General features: G+C 39.4%; 1 protein-coding gene across 8 annotated transcripts in view; it reads left to right on the top strand.

Moving 5' to 3' along the window:
* lrrc7 (leucine rich repeat containing 7) overlaps positions 1-11,529 on the top strand; it is an 87,327-nt gene that overhangs the window by 28,818 nt on the left and 46,980 nt on the right. The window lies entirely within an intron of this gene.

The following is an 11,529-nucleotide window of genomic DNA, read 5'->3' as shown; positions in this document are numbered from 1 at the left end:
TGATATTTATTCTATTGATTTTGCCAAATCAATAAATACAATACTTTTAATTGTTTTTATACTGGGTCTAAAGACAGTCTGTAATTATGAAACAAATGTTTAAGATTCAAGATAAAGTGGAGCCGCCACCAAATGAGATAAAAAAATAATTTTTCCCTGTAATAGAGTTGTACAGAGGAACAACAGATCATCTGTGCTGTGGTCAGTGTTGCTGGTTTGGAACATTATCCTGGATCATCAAGTATTAAACCGATTTTGTGACCTTGGTACTCATCTAGCCAAGGTACATGTAGCGCTGCCTGCTGCCTGCTCACTCAGCCAATGAGGAGACCCCTAATGTTTCTTCTCCCGCTGTGTGACTTCGATGTCCCCTAACGTGTGACATGTGCTGGCTGGACAGCTGGATGGAAAGCAAGTGTGAGAGACTGTAAAGTTTGACATCTACCAGAAGTCTAAAACATGTAGACCTACCACATATAAATGGAATATATTTATAAAAAGTGGTGTCGTGTGTAACGGAGCATAGTTTCCATTACTTTGTTCAACCATTTGTGCAGAGTACCTCATAAAGAGCAGATGTCTTGACTTGTAAATGTGTATTCTGCTCCAGGCCTGGAAACGTTTAACTCACTGTTAACTGTTGATGGTTGTGTTGCTGTACTTTGTTGTTTTCCAGTGGTAGCATACAGATATGCAGTTATGAATGATATTGTACACTTGACCTGATATTGTATACTTGACCATGTCTAAATGTTAAGCTGAATTCTGAGAATGCACACATGGCACAGAGCAGGTCGATCTTTGTATAGCATTTAAACAGGTGGCGGGCTGAAACGTGGATCAATAAAGTACAGATGTTGAATGTAGATAAAGCATTTTGACCCACATAATAAAGCACAGCTTCATCGAATTTAAAGAGAAAGTTACACAAATATTCCCCAAATCTTAAATATCTTATTATTTATTTATTATGTTATTGGGGAAATATACATTAATATAAATGGTAATTAAATGGAAGACGTACAAAATAAAGTTAAAACCATCTTTTCAAAATATATATATTACAAAATACAGTATACACACCTAATAAGGGAAACTATTGTTCAGAAAAATGTCCTAAAATTTTAAACTAACTAAAATAAAAAGAACTGTGAAATTCTTACCAACATGAGAACCTATAGTCTTCTTATAGGGTCAGATCTATTAGTTTCACTCAGGTTAAGTCAGTCGACCCACACCTTATTCTGTCACACCAAGAAAATACATCAATACTTTTACATGGATTTTATTTTTTAATTTAAATTTACAGCAGGACTGTAAACACTTCAGTGCCCCCCAGTACATTCATTCATTCAGACAGAGTCGACTAGAGCATGAGAATCACAAAGAAACAGAAACGAAAAATCTATTTTCTTTCACAAAATATGATTTTTACTTTTTAAAGCCCAAATGCTGGTATATTGTGTTAAAATGGTCAAAAAATTATATATTTTATATATGATCAGCTTTACATCCTTCCTGCTCTATGCATCGTCTTTGACCATGTTTAGGTGTAGAACAGTCTCTGGAGGTTTCTGTGTCATGAAGGTGACTGCCTGCACTCATCATTAACCATGTAAACATTCGCCAGTTTGCACCTAATATTTGTCATTGTCTCTCTTGTTGCATATTTTAGCTGTTACATCAATAGACCATGAGTGCATAATCAAGCAGCTGCAGTCAGCCACTACTAAAGACAGATTGTATAGCAGTCTGTGTGTTGATATTTATTCTATTGATTTTGCCAAATCAATAAATACAATACTTTTAATTGTTTTTATACTGGGTCTAAAGACAGTCTGTAATTATGAAACAAATGTTTAAGATTCAAGATAAAGTGGAGCCGCCACCAAATGAGATAAAAAAATAATTTTTCCCTGTAATAGAGTTGTACAGAGGAACAACAGATCATCTGTGCTGTGGTCAGTGTTGCTGGTTTGGAACATTATCCTGGATCATCAAGTATTAAACCGATTTTGTGACCTTGGTACTCATCTAGCCAAGGTACATGTAGCGCTGCCTGCTGCCTGCTCACTCAGCCAATGAGGAGACCCCTAATGTTTCTTCTCCCGCTGTGTGACTTCGATGTCCCCTAACGTGTGACATGTGCTGGCTGGACAGCTGGATGGAAAGCAAGTGTGAGAGACTGTAAAGTTTGACATCTACCAGAAGTCTAAAACATGTAGACCTACCACATATAAATGGAATATATTTATAAAAAGTGGTGTCGTGTGTAACGGAGCATAGTTTCCATTACTTTGTTCAACCATTTGTGCAGAGTACCTCATAAAGAGCAGATGTCTTGACTTGTAAATGTGTATTCTGCTCCAGGCCTGGAAACGTTTAACTCACTGTTAACTGTTGATGGTTGTGTTGCTGTACTTTGTTGTTTTCCAGTGGTAGCATACAGATATGCAGTTATGAATGATATTGTACACTTGACCTGATATTGTATACTTGACCATGTCTAAATGTTAAGCTGAATTCTGAGAATGCACACATGGCACAGAGCAGGTCGATCTTTGTATAGCATTTAAACAGGTGGCGGGCTGAAACGTGGATCAATAAAGTACAGATGTTGAATGTAGATAAAGCATTTTGACCCACATAATAAAGCACAGCTTCATCGAATTTAAAGAGAAAGTTACACAAATATTCCCCAAATCTTAAATATCTTATTATTTATTTATTATGTTATTGGGGAAATATACATTAATATAAATGGTAATTAAATGGAAGACGTACAAAATAAAGTTAAAACCATCTTTTCAAAATATATATATTACAAAATACAGTATACACACCTAATAAGGGAAACTATTGTTCAGAAAAATGTCCTAAAATTTTAAACTAACTAAAATAAAAAGAACTGTGAAATTCTTACCAACATGAGAACCTATAGTCTTCTTATAGGGTCAGATCTATTAGTTTCACTCAGGTTAAGTCAGTCGACCCACACCTTATTCTGTCACACCAAGAAAATACATCAATACTTTTACATGGATTTTATTTTTTAATTTAAATTTACAGCAGGACTGTAAACACTTCAGTGCCCCCCAGTACATTCATTCATTCAGACAGAGTCGACTAGAGCATGAGAATCACAAAGAAACAGAAACGAAAAATCTATTTTCTTTCACAAAATATGATTTTTACTTTTTAAAGCCCAAATGCTGGTATATTGTGTTAAAATGGTCAAAAAATTATATATTTTATATATGATCAGCTTTACATCCTTCCTGCTCTGTGCATCGTCTTTGTCCATGTTCAGGTGTAGAACAGTCTCTGGAGGTTTTGCTTACATTATACGATACACATCTACTTTCTACTTTTATTATTTATAAGGCAACCAATTCTTATTTACAATAGCAGCCTAGAAAAAAAGCCTCTTATGGGGGGTATGGTCTTAAAAAATAAAGTCAAAAGTTGAAAAGACAGTGGTACACATACAAAAAAACTTGTACCACCTTATTCCTTTGCCTTTTTGCATCATCTTCTTCTTTGTCAGTGAGGACGACTACCAACCCAGAAACGACATGGTTCTGCATTAGGTTCATCTGAGCTGACAAGCTCATTGTTAAAATCCCACCCATTACCCAATGCTAAACAAACCAAGTGTTACCTTTTTAAGCTATAAATACAGTATAAGCAGTCAGACAAGAAACAGTGGTCCGAGGTGTGAGCACCATGAAAATCACTGCCTGCTGGGTTTACACATACTGTAGACAAACAGTAAATCCCGGCTTGCCTCATTACGCTCTCTTTGTGCATGGCTGTGAATAAGGATGTATTGATTTTAAAGGTCCAACCCTTTTAGAGTCCCGGAGGATCTGCTGTCTTTTCTATCAGATTTCACTGCCGTTGCAACAAACTGGAGAAGATAACACAGTGCGTCCTCACAATGCTTGAGATCACTCTGTCTATCTCCTGGATTATTCTGATTACACTGTGAGCTGAACATGTGTGTGTTTATAGACCGATACAGCTACAGGTCTTATCTCTGAGCCTCCTGGTCATTCCTCTCTCTGCACTCCTCATTTTCACATTCTCTCTATTATTTTCTCCTCGGCCCCTTTTTTTTGGTTCCTGGCTGTCTCTGCACACCCCTGCAGCTGTTAACTTCTCATCACTGCTGATTTTAGCTCATACAGATCAAACAGGAAATTAAGGCGGCAGTCAGATAACTGAAAATTCACTCTTTGTTCTATTTGAAAAGGCTGGCATTAAGACGCTTTTATTTGTCAGTAGATTGAGTGTAGTAAGCGTTTGGGTTTGAAATGATAAAGCTGGATGATAAATCGTTACTCAGTGATTTTAATACCCATGGTTAGCCTGCTCGTGCCATTCAGCCGCTGGCTCTTAAATGGAGTCATATAATGGAATGATGTTGTCGCACAATTACAAAGGATTCAGTTGGTAATGATAAAGCTTTGGCTTGTTGCTGAGGAGTGTGTGTGCATGTGTGTGTGTGTGTGTGAAGGACAGAGTTCAGCCTCAGAGTGCTGTGAGATGGTTGGCGAGGGGCAGTTAGGAGTGTTACCCATCTGCCCCAGGTTTACACCTGCCTAACAAAGAAAAGGCCTCAAACTATTGTCACCCTGACTTAAAGGTCCAGTGTATCAGATTTGGACACATACATATTTGGATACATACTGTAAAGCGCCTGAGTGGTTGGAAGACTGGAAAGGAGAAGTACAGTCCATTTACCTTACCTTAGAATGAGACATTTATATCTACAGATGCAATCCACAACTACACCACTAGATGCCACTTAATTCTACACTCAGTGGTTCTCAACCATTCTGTCATTTCTGGGGGCTGCTAAATGGTTGTGAAGACTAAAATCAAATGATATTGTCTCAAGCTGGCAGAATAAGAGACAGGAAGCAGCTCTCAGCACTGTCAACGCTTTAATGACCTCGGCACAGTGGACAAGAACTCAAAACCACTTCAATGGCATTCTGGGACATGTTGTTTCTGCATAGCAGACCAATGGTATGGAATCAGTGATCATAGATTCTGGAGAAAATCAATAATTTGACGCAAAATATTGAACTCTTTTGTAAGTAGAAATAAATCACTTCAGTGGTCAGCATTTATTTACCATTATTCCATAGTGTACATATAATATAGGCTGTAATAGTGTATAATAGTATAATATATTTTTATACATGTTAACAGCCCCATCTAATATTGTTCTTTTTTTAATAAAGAAGATATGTTGACTTCTGAATGTGAATGTTACTTTAATAAATCTAAAAACACTAATTAAAGTCTAAATGTGATTATTTCTTGTTCTTCCTGTGGGAAAATCAGCTATGCTCCTGTGTCAGTTTGGTAGCTGTAAAAAGGTTGAGAACCACTGACTTGAGATAGACTTCTATCAAGTGTATCTTAAAATGCCCATTTGTACTTTGCAAAAGCTTTTGGGTTGCTGAGTGATGGGGAAGAAAGACTAGAACCCTAAATCTGTGACAAAACGTCTGTCACTTTGACAAATCAAAAAGGTTTCTTTTAAAGTTGCCTCTGTTTTTAAAATTGTGTGAAATTTCCTCTTTTTGCTTCTCTTGTTCTTTGCTGAGCTGCAGTTGAGGGATAATCACACAAATGGGTAAAAGATCTACTACAAAGTCTGTAACTTTACAGAAAGTTCCTGTTTGGTTTCACTAAGTTAAACTTCTGAAGCCTTGGAAAGCATTTTTGCAAAGAAGCAGGAATGTAGATTCTGCCATCTCTTTATTCAAACTGCATTAAGGGAATCTGTCTAAGACAATGTAGGCGAGTGCAGGACAAAATGAATACACACTACTCAGAAAAGTTAGTGATATTAGACTTTCAGATGAAATTTCGGACTGCACCTAAAATGCACTAACCTTTACAGATGAACTTCATTTGACCTCCTCTAAACTTTTAAATGCACATGTCCAACCGCTCAGTGTTTCAGTACTAGTGTTCTCTAACAAGGTAATTAAAAATCACAAGTGTGTGATCCATGAATGGACCACTAAATCTTCTGCTTCAGTGATAGTTTGTATTGAAACAGTCTTCTTTATCATGCTGTTCACATTTTGACATCATGACACCAAGACGACACCTAACAATCCATCAACAGTACCTGGTCAGTGTGATTCAAACAAGATGTACTCAGAGGGAAGTTACAACTGAGCGCTGAGTGTCACAGAGCAATAAGTCGAGATATTGACATTTTTTGTTGTGGTATACACACCACTGTTGTTAGCTTTTGTTTCAATAAATTGTTTGACATGAAGAAATTACCATTGCATGCTTCTACTTAAAAGCCCTACTTTCATTATATAATATCACTGTAGCATAAACTTTTTCCATTTTCCATAAATTTCACCTGAAAGTCGAATATTACTAACTTTTGGTAAGTAGTGTATGCGCGTCAGAATCAGAATCAGGTTTATTGCCAAGTAGGTTTTCACTTAGAAGGAATTTTATTGCTGCAGTTGGTGCATAACAAATATCGTCTAGAAATATGAGAAAGATAAAGAAAATCAAGAATTAAAAAATATAAACAATATAGATATATATACACAATATGTTTTACAATTAAAATAGCGGTACAACTGTGCAGGAACCAGGTAATGTGCAAAAGTGTACAGTGTGTGGAATCTTTTAAATAGCACGTATTTAACAAAACAAGGAAGATCCAAAGATGCTAAATAAAGGCTGAGTTTGTATGTAGGGATGGAAGACATGACATCTATATATAGACTTGGCATATCACATCAGAAGATACAAATTTGTCATCTGTCAGTTTTTTTGTGTATTAATCCATTTTTTCATGATTTTCCTTTTTTTATATGTCAAAAATTTAATTGGCTGTCAAAAACAGCATCTCAATTATGTTATGTTTGCAAGTAACAATGTAAGGTAACGAGGGACACAAGTGGAAATGCACGTGCATGAGGCAGAGTGTGTGTAGTACAAATGATTTAATAACGCAAACTCAGAATACTTGCAGGGTAGTAAGACACAGGTAAAACTAATCAGGGCTTAGCAGTCAACTGACAAGAGAACTGGAAAAGGCAGGAGGTAAAGTCAGACATGAGGAGAGGGAAGAATTACAAAATAAACCAGTAAATACTAAACATGAAATCTAAAACCATGACAGATTGATTTTTGAATACATATCAATACCATAATATAAAAACTTAAATGAACATGTCCTGAGATTTTCTCTAGCTGTGGTGTAACATACACTGAACAGAAAGAGGTATAGCTGGGCTGAATTCACTGTCAATGGCTGCAGTCATATGAATGTTGTCACTTGACACCCTGAGACTTTGTTCCTCTTTAAAACATGTTCCTGTCACTGTTGCTGAATGCAGCTCACATGGTTCATATAAAAAAAATATTTCAGAATGTTTTAGAAATGACTACACATGAATTTTAATGCCACCTCCTTAGTTACTGTAATCTCTGAGGCTGTTTGGGGACCCTATGCAAGATGCTGTTTGGGGGCCCCTCTTTTGTCAAACTCTAAAGGGAGAGATTCCTAACATTTTCACATGATCTGTGGTGATGTAACAGTCTGTTGCATTTTAAGAGGAAAACATGCTGAAGTACATGAATAAATGCAACAGATGCAGCATGTTCCTAAAAACCTCACCAATCTAAAACAGTAAAAGAGAAATAACTTCACTTACTTAAATGAATACAATACAATGGACCAGCCTCCATATTAATGTGCAAACAATAAAAAACAAAAAGTAGTAAGAATATTACTGATGTTTCAGGTAGTAAGAAACATTTACATGGAACACTGCAACCCCTTCAGCACAACTTTGGATCTGTCTCTGTCAGTCTGATGTTTGAGGCCACTGCACAAGATCAACAGAAATCAGCAAAAGCTATTATCTATTATCATTTTGATGCCATGATGCAATTGTTAATGGTGCCTACGTAATATACTCACACGTGTATACTGAGTGGAGACACAATAACGAAACCGGTATTGCACAGGTCTTCTGCTTACTGCTTACTTGGCGCGCATGCACACACACAGAGATACAGGGCACAGAGAGGAACGCACAGGTATGCAGCTACGGAAGCCCAAAGGCAAACACACACTCACAACAATACACTACATCTCCCTTCCTCAGCTAAAGAAAACTGTTACTGTCTGTGTTACGTGTAAGCTATAACAACTGCTTTACTAGTATTAACAAATGTGACAGTAAATTGCTTTTCATTTCTGTTCTCCTTATAACAGAATGACAATAAACTGATTTCCTCTTTGCCTTATTTTTTCTCAATAAACAAACAGTCTGATTGTCCTGGTGATGTCCAGTGTCTCTGTCTCACTAAATAAGAACTCAACTCAAATATTACCTGGGAAGAAGAGGTTACCAGCACATCACTTCCTTCAGGTGTCTTTACCACTGAGGTGCTAACAAATACACCATCAGTCCATCAAACTACAAGTTCAGTCTATCAGGGGGTTTCATAACTCTGCCCTGTCTGGTGGTATATGGTTCACCTGGTTGAGTTCGTGGGGAGCATGGTGCTACCTCACATGATGAGCTGTTCTGGAGGAGCTAGTGAGGGCTGCTGCTCTTTCGCTGCAGGCGGTCCAGGGGTCTCACGCTCATCACACATCGCATGCCGTGACTGGTTGGCGGCTGTAGTGCTGGCACGGAGGTGTTGGCTGTTACGGTGGAACTTCTTACCTCCACGGTCCACAATGTAGGATTGTGGCGCACAGTGTGGCTGAACTACAACTCCAGGCGTCCATTTGTGGCTTCCAGGATATGGAGCCATTCTTCATCTCCAGGTTGTAGGACAATACAGGGTTTGCCTGCTCTTTTGCTGTCGTAGTAAAATTTCTGTGTGTGCTTGGTCTTGTCTAGCAGATGCCTGACTTTGACTGTGTCATGGGCCATGGGTGTAAGTAGTACATGAGCAGTAGGCAGTTTGTTGCGAGGCCTCCTGCCCATGAGCAGTTGAGCTGGTGACAGGCCTACTGACTTGAGTGGAGTAGTTCTGTAGTCAAGCAGGGCAAGATGTTTTTTTGGGTGCTTTACTCCAAAGCCTCTTGACTGTTTGCACCGCACAGTCTGCTTCACCATTAGAGTGTGGCATGTGTGGTGAAGATGTCTTGTGCAGGATGCCATAGCTCTTACAGAACTCCTTGAATACCTCCGATGAATACTGCGGACCATGATCTGTCCTAATAGTGGCAGGGATGCCATGTATGCTGCGCTGATCTTTCAGTTCATCCACTTCAATGTATTTTGAGTAATAATCCACATGTACAATGTACTGTTTTCCTTCAAACTCAAACAGGTCAGAGGCTACCTCTTCAAATGGCAGCTCTGGTGTCTCTGTCGGTATAAGCGGTTGCCTGGGAAGTCTGTTTTGGATTTCAGCGCACTTGCAACAATTTCTGATCATGTTTTCAATTTCAGCGCTCATGCCTGGCCAGTATAACACTTCACGTGCACGCTGCCTACTCTTCACTATTCCTAGGTGGGACTGGTGTATGAGCTTTAACATGCATCTTTGCATGGTGGGGGGCACCACGATGCGTAGTCCCCTTCCATCAGACACAGCTAATTGGCTTCTCGAGTACCAATAGGGCTGAACAGGAACAGGTATTCCTCTTGTGTGCGTTCTTGCAGTTCAGCGTATTTCTGATCACCGATACAACACCAATACACCGATACAAAGTTGAGCATGGATGGTTGTCTGCTAGCTGTGTGCTCTGGAAAGGGTGTCAGGCAGCTCCATGTCCTTTCGTCTTATGTAGCTAACTGTGATGTCATACCACTGTAATCGCAGACAGCAGCAGCTTTTTTTTTATATATCCTCAAGTGGCTTGTGGTCATTGTATATTGTGACATGCTTACCAAATATGTAGTGGTGAAACTTAATGCAGGCATGGACGATGGAGAGCATCTCTTTCTCGATCTGCGCAAAGCGTGTCTCTGCATCAGTCAGGAATCTGGACGAGAAGGCAATAGGCTGGTTGTCCTGTAGTAACACGGCTCCTGGCATCACAGAATATTTCTACAGGCTTTGCTGGATCATAAAACTTGAGTAGTGGGGTATGTGTGTGCATAGCTGCTTGAGCTTGTCAAATGCCTGTTGTTACACTGGCTGCCATGCAAACTCAACATCGCTCTTCACGAGCTGCCGCAGTGGAGCGTCCATCTCACTGAAATTTTGAATAAACTTTGACAGGTATGTCACGAACCCTAAGAAGCGACGGACACCTTCCTGGTTGGTGGAGGCATGCTCCTTACTGCTTCAGTTTTTGCTGGGTCTGGTTTTAACCCATCAGCTGTAATCAGGTGACCTACACACAGGCACAGCTGACTGGCAGATGTCACACTTGCTGAAATTAACCTTCAGATTATAGCTTGTGGATCTCTACTTTGCGCAGTATAGCATCATGCTCCTTCATCGTGGGCGCTACTATAAGAATGTCATCCGTCATGCCTGTGGCACTGGATGCACAACGCCCTTTGCATCTGGATCAATCTTTATGCTGTATTTGCCTGGCAAGGTGCCTGTGGTGCATGTCAGTTCAGGAAAATCCTCCAGTCCAGCTGGTGCCTGTGTGTTTAGGTTCAGAATGGTTTTGGTGTTAGTGACCACCTTGTTTCCATTAGCACTATCCTGCAGAGGGTCCGACCGAACAATCAGGCCAAGGGCCTCAGCTGCAGTGCCGCCGAGCATGTTCTCTTGAACAATGTCCACGATTTCCAGCTCTGCATTTGCTTCACGGCCTTTGTATTTCGGGGGAGATTAACTGCAGCAACTGGCTTCACCTTGTAGTTTGAATATGAGCGCAGTACCTTGCTAGAGCGCTTCATTTCACCTGTGTGCATCAATAACTGATAACAGTCCAGAGTCAGTGTATTACACTTAGCACCTGTGTCTATTCTGAACTGCACTTCCTGGGACAGAACATTGATGTCTACAATCCACTTGTCATCTGCCACAACTGCTACAGGAACATCCTCTAATGTCAGGTTTATGTCCAGCATTTCTTCCTCAGGTGTGTTCTCTGGCTCCACACTCACTGAACTAATGTTACGGTTGCGGCAAACTGCTGCCCAGTGGTTTGGTTTGTGACAGTATGAACATACAGAGCCTTTGGCTGGGCATTTTCCTTGGTTCTATGTATGTTGCAGGTGTTTCCAACATTTTAAGCAGTTTTTTAATTTGTTTCCTGTCTGTCTCTGAATGGGCTTTGTCTTTACATTGCTATACAGTATGACTTTTAATTAGCATAGGCTGTGTGCTTTGTTCTTGTGGCCACTGTTGACACTTGCAAGTTTTCTTCTTTAACAATTCTCATCTGCTTTTGTGACATTTCGAATTGCTGGGGAATTTAATGGCTTTAGCCAATGTCAGATCTTCACCTTTGTCTAACGGCCTTTCTTGGACTTGTTTTAATATACATGTTTCTAATATAGCATCAATCAACATGTCGTCTGAGTCAGCATACTCACAGTC

This window comes from Larimichthys crocea, chromosome XVII, assembly GCF_000972845.2.
Source record: "Larimichthys crocea isolate SSNF chromosome XVII, L_crocea_2.0, whole genome shotgun sequence".
NCBI classification, from domain to species: Eukaryota; Metazoa; Chordata; class Actinopteri; family Sciaenidae; genus Larimichthys; species Larimichthys crocea.
This window is presented reverse-complemented; position numbering and strand designations above follow the sequence as displayed.